The 14,176-nt window shown below is 40.9% G+C and overlaps 1 protein-coding gene across 12 annotated transcripts in view; it reads left to right on the top strand.

Annotated features, from left to right (window-relative positions):
* The window catches only part of Fam110b (family with sequence similarity 110 member B), a 135,940-nt gene that overhangs the window by 81,742 nt on the left and 40,022 nt on the right, over window positions 1–14,176 (top strand). Inside the window, exon 1 of one of the 12 annotated variants that reach the window (XM_076563948.1) lies at window positions 4,999–5,941. The exons of the other annotated variants lie outside the window; for them this stretch is intronic. The gene's annotated coding sequence lies outside the window, so the exon portion shown is untranslated. Of the gene's footprint in view, window positions 1–4,998; window positions 5,942–14,176 lie in introns of those variants that run through there. 12 annotated transcript variants of the gene reach the window in all.

The following is a 14,176-nucleotide window of genomic DNA, read 5'->3' as shown; positions in this document are numbered from 1 at the left end:
TATCTGATATGCAGGACATCTGATATGTGACCCCTAAAGGGGTTGGGGTTCACAGGTTGATAACTGCTGTTCTTGAGAAACCTACAGAAAACAGAAACAAAACAAAATACAACATCCATAACAACAACAAAAAATAAAATATTTTGAAGTTTACTGAGCACAAAGTTATTACATCCTAAGCTTGTTAGGAGCCAACACAGAGGTAAAATCAACGAAACTAATACAGGCATGAGCTAGTTGTTATTAGCAGAATATGATTTGGCTCATAAAATTAATTTGTAGCTTTCAAAAAATGTAGCAATTGGTTAAGTTCAAAAGACTTGTCCAGAGGTAACATTTCCTAATATCTAGTACTTAGTCCCAGTACCTACAGTCCTTGGGTGGCTTAAAGAGATGTCAAATAAAGCTGATAAAATGGAATTAAAGAAAGCTTTCTATATTTTTACTCAGTGCACAGGTTATATATCAAAATTTCCCCCATTCTAATATACTCAGATTATATCTATTTCACAATTAAGTTTAAAGAATGATCATAATTTAGTTTCTCTGTTAAATCTCACTGTGTTGCATGCATGTGCACATCCAGTCTATATTAAACAGTCTTCTTTCTCCCCAGTACTCCTCAGTTGTCAACATTATTTAACAAATTTGATAAATTCCATTTTAAAATGTTTAAAGTCATATATCTAATTTATAACACCTCCAATAAAATGATATTTCTAGATAAGATGGTTCATCTTTCATAGTGAAATTCTGAATGGTGAATTCCACTTTCTTACTGTAATAGGCTATCTGTGTTCCCTTCATTTCTGGAAGAGGTTTAAGTTCAGGGATTGTATATATTTCTTGTTACATGATGCTATCAATATGGATGCTTAATGTAATAAAGCATATGATAGTTCTCTTATTTCCCAAGCTTTAGGAAGGTTTATGATCATTGGTTGATGGTGGGCCCTGGAGTGTATGGGATTAGCAAGCAAACTGAGCATCACCGTAGCATACTGCCTTCATGGTGGTGGCAGTATGCAAGAGGAAGAGCATCAGCATGAAGATGAAGCAGTATTTTGTCCAAAAACAGTCAAGGACAGTTTTTTCCTTCTAACCCTGGACTTTGGATTAGACAGCTTGCAGGGTGAACACTGTGCTCATCAGCTGCCTTGTAACCAAGAACTCTTGTAAATCTGTGGTGTTTTGCTGTTACAACAGTTTTATACTCTTGTGTGCATAAATACTTTTTCTGACAGCATGAGAAACCAGTGCCATGAATATTCCGTTAGCAGTAGTAAAACCTCTCAGTATGGATCTGAAGTTTTAGGATGACAATCAAATAGTCCAACAAAGGGCAGGAGAAGCTGAAATAAAAACCTTCACAGCTGAGTGGTTTTATTTCACGTCTGCTATGGAGTCTGTCCATCACAGGCACCTCCTCGCAGTACCCACTGGAGTTGGTGGATATTAGTATAAAGGGATCATAAAGTGTTTAGTCAATTGAAGGTCATCTGTGTCTAGCCTATTATTTCTACAGTACTGAGGAAATTTGGGCTCTTTTTTCAACTTTGCCATTTGCATTGAGGATCTAAAGGTAGATGGCTGATATTTTTATCTGATGGCTGCTTTCTTCCATTGTGCTTTTGAAATAGTATCTTCATCTCATACTAACTCAGTCTTATGGATAAATTTACTTGTGAGGGCTTGAGTTACCTTTTACTAAGTATCTGAAGGGGATTTCTTTCTTTTTTTACTTTTTTCTATTAGAGGCTATGATTTCCTGTGATAAATAGACCACAAACAAAAATAAGGCTCTAATTAATGACAATTTGAAAAGACACTTTTTGGTGTGACCCCATAGACTCATGTATGTGAATGCTTGGCTCATAGGGAGTGACACTTTAAGAGATGTGGCCTTGTTGGAGTAGATGTCACCTTGTTGGAGGAAGTATGTCACTGTGGAGGCAAGGTTTGAGGTCTCATATATGCTCAAGCCACACCCAGTGTAACAGTTAACTTCCTGTTGCCTATGGATCAAGATGTAGAACTCTCGGCTACCTGTCTGCCTCCATGCTACCTTTCCCCTGCCATGAAGGTAATCCACCCAATTAAATGTTTTTCTTTATAAGATATGTGGTGGTCATGGTATCTCTTCACAGCAATAGTAACCCTAACTAAAACAGAAGTTGGTACCAGAGACTGGGGTATTGTTATGATAGGCCTGGCCATGTTGTTGTTTGGAGGAATGTGGACTTTGGTGCTTTGGATTAGGAAAACAGTGGAATGCTTTAAGCACTGCTTCATGGGCCATCCAGTAGGAACATGGAAGACAGTGGTGCTGAGGGTGATTTGAACAGTGGGGGCCTGACTCAAGAGGCTTCAAAGGAGAAGAATTTTACTATGTTAACAAGAGATCATTCTTGTGATATTTTGGTGAAGAATATAGCTGCTTTTTGCCCTTGTCCAAAGAGTCTGCCTGATGCTAAAATGAAGAGATTTGGGTTAATTCCATTGTCAGAAGAAATCTCAAAATAGGCTAGTATAGATTCTGTTGTGTGGTAACTCTAATGAAAATTTATAATGAAAAGGTACAAGCTGAGCAAGGAAAAATACAAAGTGTACAATTTGAGGAGAAAGGGGGCACCAGCAAATGGAATGGAGTTAAATCCTATGTTCAAGGAGATAAACAGATTAAAACATGGATTAAAAGGAGTGGTAACCTCAAGGCAAGATCTTATACAGCTAAGTATCCAACTTGTGAAAAGGAATTAAAGAAAAGCTTTGAGTTGGGTGTGGTAGTGCACACTTTTAATCCTGGAACTCAGAAAGCAGAGGCAGATGGATCCCTGAGTTTGAAACCATCATGGTCTACATATCCAGTTTCAAGACAGCCAAGCTTAGGCAGTGAAGGTAACTACTGAAAATAGGAAGCTGGTGAAGATGCAATTGAACAAGGAGGCCATGTTCCAGCCCCATCAAGCAGCAGAACTTGGCAGGTTTGTCCATGCGGTTCTGGCTTTAGAGTCAAGGACTGAAGAAAGGGATTATGAAATCTCCCTCCACAACTAAGGAAAACCACTAAGACCAGGTATGTAGCTGAGGAGACCCTGTGTGGAGGCCCAGAGATGTAAGACAAATTGCTAAACAGTCTTATTAATTAAAAAGCCCAGAGCCAGATACTGGGATAAAAACTGAGAGATCAATGGGAATAAGACAAGCCACAGCCAACCTCACCTTGCCAACTCCCCAGCCTCTAGGCAGAGACATTTCCTATACACTCACACCTATATCCTTTCTGTCCCTGCCATCTCACTTCATTTTTCCACCCAGCTACATCACTTCTTCTTTCTGCCCAGCTCTGTCAGTCCCTGTCAGTCTGTACAAACCTCCAGACTTTTATGGTTAACTAGTGTTGGAATTTAAGGCATGTGCCACCACGCATGGCTCTGCTCCCAGTGTGGCCTTGAATGCTGGGATTAAAGGCCTATGCCACTGCTGCTTGACCTCTGTGTTTAGTATAGTGACTAGCTTTCTCCTCTGATCCTCAGATAAGCTTTATTGGGGTTCACAAATCAAATATTACCACATTTCCCCTTTATTGTCTAAAATAAAATTATAATATAAGAAAAACTATATACAATAAGTACAATAACTATATATAATATATACAGGCAATATATATATCAACAATGTCTATTCCATTTGCATTTGACAAATTCAGCAAAAATATTCCATTATCTATCCTATTTTGGTGAGTCCAAAATGCACCTAATTCACTTTCTATCCTAACTTGTATTACCAACTGAAAACTAATAACAAACAAATTTATGCTATTAAAACATCTTAAAGGATATATTCTGCTGATCTCTGAATATCTAAATATCTAAAATATATCTCTGCTTGACCTTGAAAACATACCTAATATGACAACAAGTTCGATTGCAATGACTAACTACTAACCTGCATTTCTTGATTATTCTAAATAGTTGGTAATAACTTTCAAGGACTAGAAAATTGCGTCACACTGTGAAATGAACCATGGCCACTCACTGCAGCACACGTGGGGTTGCAAAGGTCCTGTCTTTGCCCCAGCAGCTCCTCTCTCCCAAGATTCAGCAACAGAAGTTTGCAGTCAAACCATCTGTAAGTCATAGCATGACTTGAAGAGAATTTTGGGCATCACTTTAGCACTAGCATACCCCCCAAAAAGCATTACTGATTTCCTGATGGTCTTAGGCAGACCAAAGAATAGGGAAACATTTAAGAACAGGTAACTTTCAAATATTAATGCCAGCTTCCCTCCTGACATTCTTATAAGAATAAAAACCTTACCCCAAATAATTATTGGTACTGACCCTGAAAATCCCAAATTCAGGCATCTCTTCCCCCTGTGTGGTCTCTGGGATACAAGAAATATGTAAACTTATCTCTCCACTGCAAAGCAGCCAGTTGCCATGGAAACAGCTTAGTACTTTATAAACCCTTCTGTCTAGTTCCTGGAATATGAACTCTACACTGGTTTTAGAAAAAAAATAAAAATGTATCTAGAATAAGACTCTGGTTTTATTTTTTCAAAAGCATCTATATAAAATTGCAAATATCAGGATGTTATTGAATGTGATGTAACTAACAGCGCTAAGGCAGACCTGCTCTCACCAGGCGGGCTCCCCTGTTATTGCACCCGACCAAGGCTAGCATCTCAGCACTGTTTTAGGTTTGGTGGGAAAACATCTGGAAGAATGTAATTTTATTTAGTCAGCTTTACTGTTTGTGCATTATTTTGTGCTTTAAATTCTAACAGCCTTATGGAGACATGCTGTATTTACCATGCCTGTGTCAGATCAAAGAAAGCATATATAATTTCACTTTCTCCATTTACAGTAGGTTTTGGTTGCAGTGTTTCGAATCTAGTTCATTCTTTTTTTTTTTTTTTTTTTGGTTTTGGTTTTGGTTTTTCAATAGGGTTTCTCTGTGTTGCCCTAACTGTCCTGAAACTTACTCTGTAGACCAGGCTGGCCTCAAACTCACAGAGACCCACCTGTTAGTGTCTCCCAGTGCTGGGATTAAAGGTGTGTGCCACCACTGCATGGCTCTAGTTCACTTCTTAACTGAAAGGTGGGAGTAATATCTCAGGAGGTGAACAGAAATCATTAGTGGTATAATGAATTGTGACACACTTAAACATTTAAATGTAGTTTTAAAAATGATACTAATGCAGACATAATAATTACTTAAATATAGGATGAATAACAGCATTTAAGCATATCTTTGAAACTTCAGAAAGCAAGTTTATATTTACTCACTCTTCACCATTCTTCCTTAATGCATAATTCAGCTCTGAGCTCTGTTCTTTCTGGGCATGTTTAGTGCCACATTAATAGGCAGACAGTTATTATTTAATATGCACATTGTTAAAATTTATTTCTTCATAGTCCTTTACTACACTGTAATTCGATTGTTGTGGACTGATGCTTCCAGCCAACAAACTGCCATGGTTCTAAATGGCACACCACATCTCTGAGCACTGTCTGTACCTCTTGGTGCCTATTTCCTTTCAGCTGCAGGCTGCACCTGGAGCCAGGAGGCAGGAGCAACCCTCCCAGGGGGAATCCCAGAACACAAGCTCCTCTGAGTCCCCGGGGAGACAGCTGAGCCATAATTGGAGCTGCAGCAGTGGCCGACTGGTATTTTTGCTGTTTTCAGGGTCCACAGATGACATTTAAAACTTAAAATCTCCAATGGGAATGCTACTTTTAGTCATTTTCAAGACCACTGCATCTTTTTTTTTTTTTAACCATTAATTCAGTAACTCCAGCTTCTTCACCAGCACTTTTTAAGTGTTTGTTCACATGAAAGCAGAGTGAAGATGCTAAGAGACCCAGACCACAAACAAAGCCACCACTGTGTCACTGTGATTCAACTGGTCACCCTGCAGCATTTGAGGAAATAGCAGGTACAGTTGTCAGAACTTGAAAAAATTCAACCTAAAATTGTGCTTGAGAACAAAAGCATTGGGAGATAACAAGGTTGCCTACAAATTTCAGATTAAAAATAATCTACAAACAAGATTAATATGGACTCTGATTGCTAGAGGACTTAATCCTCATTTGTATATAATTTGATTTTCAAAAAATTACATGTTCCCTATGTATGGCTATTACTTCAGAATATATCCTAATTAACTGATTAAGAATATGCTTTTAAATTAGACAAACAACTATAGACTAGATGATAAGATTCCTAACTGTGGGAAGTAATGCACTGGGCAATTATTACTGTTAATTCCATTACATGAATTGATTTTCATGTGAGATTTGATGGTGTAGCTCATAGCATGCAACAGGTAGCCGAGTATGTCTCCTCCACCACTCCTCTTCCCTTCTTTTCCTGCTGACCGCAGGCTGTCATTCCCTTTCTTTTTATTTCCGGTGCCAGTGTTCTCTACTTCTTCTGTCTCCCCTTCCCAGGGCTGCACATCTCTACCTGCGTATTGAATGTAAAGCCCCAGCTGAGCTAGGTGTTTCAGAAACCAGGGTGGACACTGAGCAGTCACTCAGGCCAGCACCTTCAGTACCGTGGAGAGGTTCACAAACTGTAACATGATAGGAAATGTATATAAAGAAGCTTTTGTGTCCTTATCTGCTCCACAGGACACAGTGCAGCACACACTTTTTAAAACCGCTGAATTCAAACAGTTGTGCATGGCACAGAGAAATTCTTGTTTCAATTAAGGGAATATGCAGTTCTCATGATCAGTGTGGGTCTTGGAATAAACAGGAAGTTTGTGCAGTTTGTTCAATAAATGTAATGCTGTGCGGCGGGGGGAAGGGGGGTTTGTCTTATTTCTATAGCAGACACTCTGGGTCTCTCCCAAATCAACTTTGACAACAAGTCCCTAAGTAATAAACTTTAACTTCTTGGAGCTATAACGGTTCAAAAACTAGTCACAATGGTTCACATTTTCGTCACATCTTGTTTGTAATCCTGGCCCTCCATACACTGTGTGTGAAGGTGAGTAGGGGTTCGTTCGGGTGAAGCCTGCATTCTTGAAAGCCCATCTCTAGCATCACTGCTTTAGACAGCCCCTCCCCCACCTCCTCCACCCCTGAACTGCTCCTTTGGTGCTTGTCTTTGAAGTCTGCTCTCTTTCTTCCTCTGGCTAAGCTTCTCTCCCTTCCTCTCCTCTCCATTCTCTCTCATTGTCTAATTATCTGAGCAATGGCTAAGTAAGAATTCAGTCTTATTACAAGCTGAAACTATCTTTTGAATCACTTTTCCTGCCATGAACTGTGTGTGTGCTAAGTAAATGATTGAAAGACTAATAGGAGACATCTTTTCTCAGAGTGCTTATATTGCATGCTCCACCTTTCCTATGGCACTCATCTTTCAAGGTTTACCTGTCAAAAACATGATTGAGTGTTTCTTGGCATGGAATGCAGAATTACGGCCGAAAGGGACACTACCTGTTTTATCCAAAAATAGCAACAAAACCTTTACAACCAGATGCTCAGGTTTGGGATTTGTTGTTGTTATTGCTGTTCTTTCAGAAATTCCTGCAACAGATTTTGATTACATTTTGATTTCTACCCCCACTTCTCTTCCCACCCAACTTTATTTCCTCCTCACCCCCATCAAAGCCAATTTGATCTACCCAAACATTCTTGGGTGTGTGGCCCTCCACACCTACAGAAAACTGACTCTCTTTTTCTCCAGTAGCTTGCAGTCACCATGCTGGGAGTTGGTCTGGCTTCAGCTTGCACAGGTCTTACACACACGTACTGTCACCAGCTCTGTAAGTTCATGTGCCCCTGCCCTGCTGTGTCCTGAAGACACTGTTTCCTTGTAGTTGCCCACTGCCTCTGGTTCTTACTCTCTTCCCACCTCCCTTCTCTGCAATGACACCCAACCCTTGTGGGGGTGCAGTACACACAGTCCAGTTAGGGCTGAGCATTCTGGAGTTGCTTACTCTCTGTTCCTTAGCAAGGTGAGGGTCTCTGTGTTAGTCATCATCTACTGTAAACAAAAGCTTCCCTGGTGAGGCTTGAAGGATACTTTACCTGTGGGTGTAATGATAGGTTGTTAGGAGTTGGTTTAGGGACCCGAGAGAAAACCATCCATTGAAAGACAAATAGATGGCAGTTATAAGTACTTTCAAATAATATAAACTTATTAAAAGTCAGCTTTTTTTGTAGCTTTCTGTGTTGAAATATATTATTTTAACCACTTTAAACAATTATTCCCATAATTTGTCATGTCTTTACTTCCATATGATAGCTACTGTCAAGAAGTCATTATATTCAATTGCCTTTTACAGTATTACTTAAATATTTGAAATTTTATTTGATTATATGCACATATAACCAATCATAATATTCCAGAAAATAATATTCCATAGAGATTCTCAGGTAAAATGTCTCAATGATTTCTTAAAAATGGAAAAGCATTTAATTAAAGGAGAAAGCACAAAACCCATTGTGGTGGTTTGAATAGGAATGGCCCCCCATAGACTCATGTGTTTGAATGCTTGGCCCATAGGGAGTGGCACTATTAGGAGGTGTGGCCTTGTTGGAGGAAGGGTGTCACTGTGGGGTGGGCTTTGAGGTCTTATGTGCTCAAGCTATACCCAATATGATACATAGCTTCCTTCTGCTGCCTGTGGGTCAACATGTAGAACTATCCATTCCTTCTCCAGCACCATGTGTGCCTGCACACTGCCATGTTTTTCACCATGACAATAATGGAGCTCTGAAACTATAAACTGCCAGCCTCAATTAAATGTTTTTCTTCATAAAGTTGAAGTGGTCATGGTGTCTCTTTGCAGCAATAGAAACCCTAACTGAGACACCCATTTTCTGAAAGTATAGGCTGCATTTTAATAGGTACCTTTATGCCCACCACATCATCTTATTGGAGGTATTGAAGAGGCTTCATACCGGCAGGTATCTTCCCCATTGCCCATTTTACAGTAAGTGAGCTTCCTCAGAAAGGTGCCCATCAGGCATACAGCTCAAAACTTGTTCTCCACAAGACAGCTAGTTGCCTTGGGACAGTGTGTATTTAATATGGGGAATGTGACGGTTTGTGAGACTTCGCTGTTTTCCTGGAAGTGCTTTGAGCTCTCTGTTTCCTAAGGTTGAGGACAACCCTGCCGCTGCATTTTGTTGCAGCTCTGCCACCTCATAATGGACTGGCCTGCCAGGCAAGCTACTTCACTCAGTGTTCCTCGGTTTCCTCCCGGTTGAGTGACTCAAGGGAATACCCAATAACTACTGTCATTTTTTTAAACAATTTTTATTGAATATGAAAGAATTGATTAGTTTCAGATGATCCTTTTTTTCATTTTTTCCTATATCCAGATATTCTTTTCAATTTCAAATGTTTATGCAAAGCTTGGGAAGTTGGTGGTTTCTTTCTCAACATAAATAAATTAACAGTACTCTATTGCAGCTTGTTGGATTAGAACAATTCATCTAGTAGATTTAAATTGCTCCTAATCATTACTTTTTGCTTACATGGTTCCAATCTGCATGATTTCCAGTTATTATATTCTAGTTCAACAAACCAGTTTCCCATCACCATAGTTCAAGTAATGATAACTGCACTTATACAAAATACAAACCTCAGAGCTAGCTCTTCCTTCCACAAATTAGTATGTAAACAGCAGGTGCCTGTCCTCAGCAGTGCGTGGTGATGGCGGTTCTTTCGAGGCTCTCAGCCCCATCCGTGGTAGGGCTGTGGTCACCTTGGATTCAGTGCCCACAGATGAGAGTGAGTGCTCTGACTGTGTTGCCTGCTTGTCTCTCCATGTTGACTCATGTGAACTTGTATAGAAACAGGCACTTAAAGAGAAAACTGGCTGACAGTGGGGTCAGCAGAGTAAGAACAAGCGGTGCTTCTGGGGGTGAAACTTGAACCACAAGGATATAGGTAACTGCCAGTGATCTAGATCTTGTCTCTAGAGACTTTTGTCCAGCAAGAGTGACTCAGTGAGAGCCAGACTGGTTGCTTAGGAATGTGGAATGGTGTGACTTTTCTTAGGGTTTCTGTTGCTGCAATGAAACACTGTGACTAAAAAGCAAGCTGGGGAGGAGAGGGTTTATTTGGCTTACACTTCCACATTGCTGTTCATTATTGAAGGAGGTCAGGACAGGAACTCAAACAGGGCAGGAACCTGGAGACAGGAGCTGATGCAGAGGCCCTGGATAGGTGCTGCTTACTGGCTTGCTCCCCATGGTTTGCTCAGCCTGCTTTCTTATAGCACCCAGCAATAACACCACTCACACCTGGGCTAGGGCCTCCCCCATTGGTCACTAATTAAGAGAAATCCTTACAGCCAGATCTTATGGAGGCATTTTCTCAACTGAGATTCCCTCCTTTCAGATAACTGTGGCTTACATCAAGTTAACATAAAACTAGCCAGCACATGAAACAAAAGATCAGATGTACCAAAACAAATAAACAAAAAACCGTGCTATCACTGAGCTTACCACCAAAGGAATCACCAGAGATGGACTTGGAACTTATTGAAACTATGAAGGGTTAAATGGAAGCTGACAGGACAGTAAACCAAGTGTAGAATGGATGCTCACCACATTGTATGCACTGTGATAGGATGGACTTATTCCAATCCGTCCTGATAAGAAATGCGCGCGCGCGCACACACACACACACACACACACACACACACACACACACACACACACACACACACACAGTCTCAATGTGCTTGTCAATTATAGTGTTTTAAGTTATACTCATTATGTACACATTATAATGGTAAAATGTATTTAAGAGTCACAGGAGGGTCATAATTTTTGCCACTAAATACAAATTGCACAACTTTCATTTATATTATTTTTATACTTAGAATTTGGCAAAGCAAAGACTGTAGTGAAAGATAGATGCTACCCTTGCCATTGGGGTTTTAGATGGCTAAAACACTAACTCGCATATTACCATTGCTACTTGTAAGTACATTGTTACTCTTTTAAAGGCAATACACTGCCTGTTGATAATGTACATGGCTACTTCAGGGCTCCCCTCAGATAACAAATCCTCAGATGGTGGAGTCACTTACATAAAATAGAAATGTTTTTATATGCCCTGCACAGTCTTTCCCATTTGCTTTACGTCACCTCTGAATGACTTTCAATACTTAATGCAGTGTGAATACTTGTTGAGCTCTTCTAGTTGGGGGGATAATGACCTGAAGAACATCTGTACATGTTTAGTACAGTGTTTTCCCTCAAATTCATGATCCCCAGTTGTTTGGAGCCATGAATGCATACCTTGAGGGTGCAGGCAGGCGGCCGTAGTCACTGCTGCCTTCTGATTACAGAATGTTGGACCTTCTTGTATTTGTCATGGAAAAGGTTCAGCAATCTAAAAATTGGGAATTTAAAAACTCATGAGTAGTTTTCAATGAAATGTTGTACAGTCTAAACTTTTTTTTGCTCTGTGTGTTTCACAAAGAGGGCTTAACTAGTACATTCTACAGGCAGATGGCCAAATGAGGTGCTATACAGATCAGGTTCTAATGACAGTTCCGGTCTCATGAGGGCTGTGAATCTAGTATTATTTGCTGGTGTAAATCATCAAGGTATAGGATTCATGGTCTCTTATTTAATAGGCATGCAAATCATTTTATTTTTAAACATCTAAAATAATTAGAACTTGTTTCATTCAACCTTACAATACAAAAGTATAATCTAAAATGTTGAAATTGGTTGACTTTGAAAGATGTTACCATAAAGAATAATACAAAGAACTTTGGGTGTTTTTAGTCTGTCCAATCTTGTGCTATGGTCTGTGAGAAAGGAAATTTGATTACAGGTTGGGAGATGGTTCCCAGTACCCTCTGCATGCCCATAGTGATACCACCTCATTTTACTATGCTCCAGGGGGCCCCCTACCAACAGTGTGCTTGGTTATGTATAGTAATGCACAGCTTTGTTTGAGGAATGTCTGTACTGTTAAAGATTGGTTAAATTGCAGTGGTGTGCACACATCTAGTCCCAGCACTTGGGAGGCAGAGGCAGGTTTGTCTCTGTGAGTTCTAGGCCAGCCTGGTCTACAGAGGGAGTACCAGGATAGCCAAGGTTGTTATACAGTACAACTATCTTGAAAAACAAACAAGCAAATAAACAAAAAGACTGGTTAAATCACTTTGAGGGAATGTAGTTCAGTGTCCATCTGAGTGGGATCTTTCCTCACTGACTTTTCAGGGCTCCACTACAGGATTTTCTAAACAGACAGGAAACAAGGTAGTTCATTAGTTTTGATCTTTCAGCTCTCAGCCCTCTTGCAAACATAAACTTATAGTTAGTTTTATGTAGTATATTGTATATTCACTGACTTTACCCTGTCTACACCCAAATAAAATTTTCAAAGGAGTTCCAAAATTTTCTCTGAGTCTGGAGTGAAGACTCCTGTAAGGAATGGATGATCTGTACGGAAGCTCAGTAAGGGAGATAGACAGACGACATGATAACTGGAAGATCTTCTCCAATGCTGTGACGGAGGGCAGGCATGGAGACTAGATAACCCTCTCCAACGCTGTGAGGGAGGGCAGGCATGGAGTCTAGATAACCCTCTCCAACACAGTAAGGGAGGGCAGGCATGGAGACTAGATAACCCTCTCCAACACAGTAAGGGAGGGCAGACATGGAGACTAGATGGTCCCTGCACACGGTGAGGGACAGAGATGTGGTGACTAGAAGTTCTCCTGCTCAAAGTGGAGGAGGCAGACATAACCAAGAACAATTTGGGGACTAGAAAAAGTGGGGAGCTGGGAGCTGCAGGCGCAATATGAGAGACCTTCAGGATACTGATAAGTGCACAGAAAGCTAATGTCACTTCCAGACACCTCTAACCTCAGACTTGACTCCGATGAACTTGAAGCCTAACTTTGAATTGCACATGGTACTTTCTGGAATACTGATGACTATCCTGGAACTGCTGCTGCCCTTACCCCAGAATACCCACCTCAGGGTGTGCGGGTGTTTCAGTCCCACTGTTCTCTTCCCATCCATAATGAGTGACTTCCCTGCCCTCCCTGATCTGGCTTTTCATGGATGCCAAAGTTGCTCAAAAGTTTCCACACACCCAGAGCCCCTGTCCTACCTCCCACTTCATCATTTAGTGAGCTGCAGCTAAAATGAGAAATTATTCTCCACTCACTCTAGGAACCTCATTACTTCTTCTTCAAGTGGGCTATACTTAATAACAGAATACCTTCTGTCATGGCCACAAGGCATGGGTACGTGACAGCATGATGTCTGCTCACTTAACCCTTTCAGTTCCAATTAGAGACTCATGGGGGAGGTTGGGTTGTTGAGGATCTAGCTAACAGTAAACAGCAGGTTTTTAGCAGAGCACTCTTCTCGTTCACATGCGCAGATACCGTCTCTAGGTGGCCTGCTTCACTTTCATCTTTTTCTACTCGACCTTGACCTCTGTGTCTTATCTGTACATCATTTCACACCACTCCTAACACGAAGTCTGAAGCGTGGCCCACAGTTCCCGCTCTACAAATAACTGCCCAAGTACCAAATGAATGAGTCCAAGCTTAGGTCAGTTACCAAGTACTTAACAGTGCAGGCACCAAGAAAGACTGAACTCCAATTTGACAAATTTAACATAATGTGTACAAGAATAATTTTTTGCTGAACAAATTTGGCCATGGCAAGAGTCTGTGGAAAATTGAACTATTAAAGCCCCCAGGGCTTAATTCACTTATTAGTTTTAAAGAAAGACGCAGTAGCTGTTCCTAACAATGGCCCTGAAAATGACAGTTTTCCTTTTCTACCGTGTTAATCCTGCCCAGACGCTGCACCAGCTCTGACTGGAGAATGAGGTGATTGGGTGGGAGGTCAGTTTGGAGCCTGGGGTGGCTCACACTCAAGCTCCACGGCCACAGTTGTAGGAGGGCTGTCCAGAAAGGGGGTTAGGAATCCTGGACAGTGGCAAGATGCCCAGGACACTGACAGGCCAGCAGGCATTCTCAGTGCCACCAGAGACACAAAGTTGTAGCATTGCCAAAGCCAGCAGGGCATCCTGCCCTGGTTTCTCACTCTCAGACTAAATAACATCCTTACGGTCTCCATGCCTTTAACCTGCCCTTTATGCAGCCAACTCATTATGGGAGTGAGTGGAGCCTGCAGCAAACACTTACTGTGATTTATTCAGG

This window comes from Peromyscus maniculatus, chromosome 2 (genome assembly GCF_049852395.1).
Source record: "Peromyscus maniculatus bairdii isolate BWxNUB_F1_BW_parent chromosome 2, HU_Pman_BW_mat_3.1, whole genome shotgun sequence".
Taxonomy (NCBI): Eukaryota; Metazoa; Chordata; class Mammalia; order Rodentia; family Cricetidae; genus Peromyscus; species Peromyscus maniculatus.
Note: the sequence above shows the minus strand (reverse complement) of the source record. Positions and strands in the feature narration are given on the sequence as shown.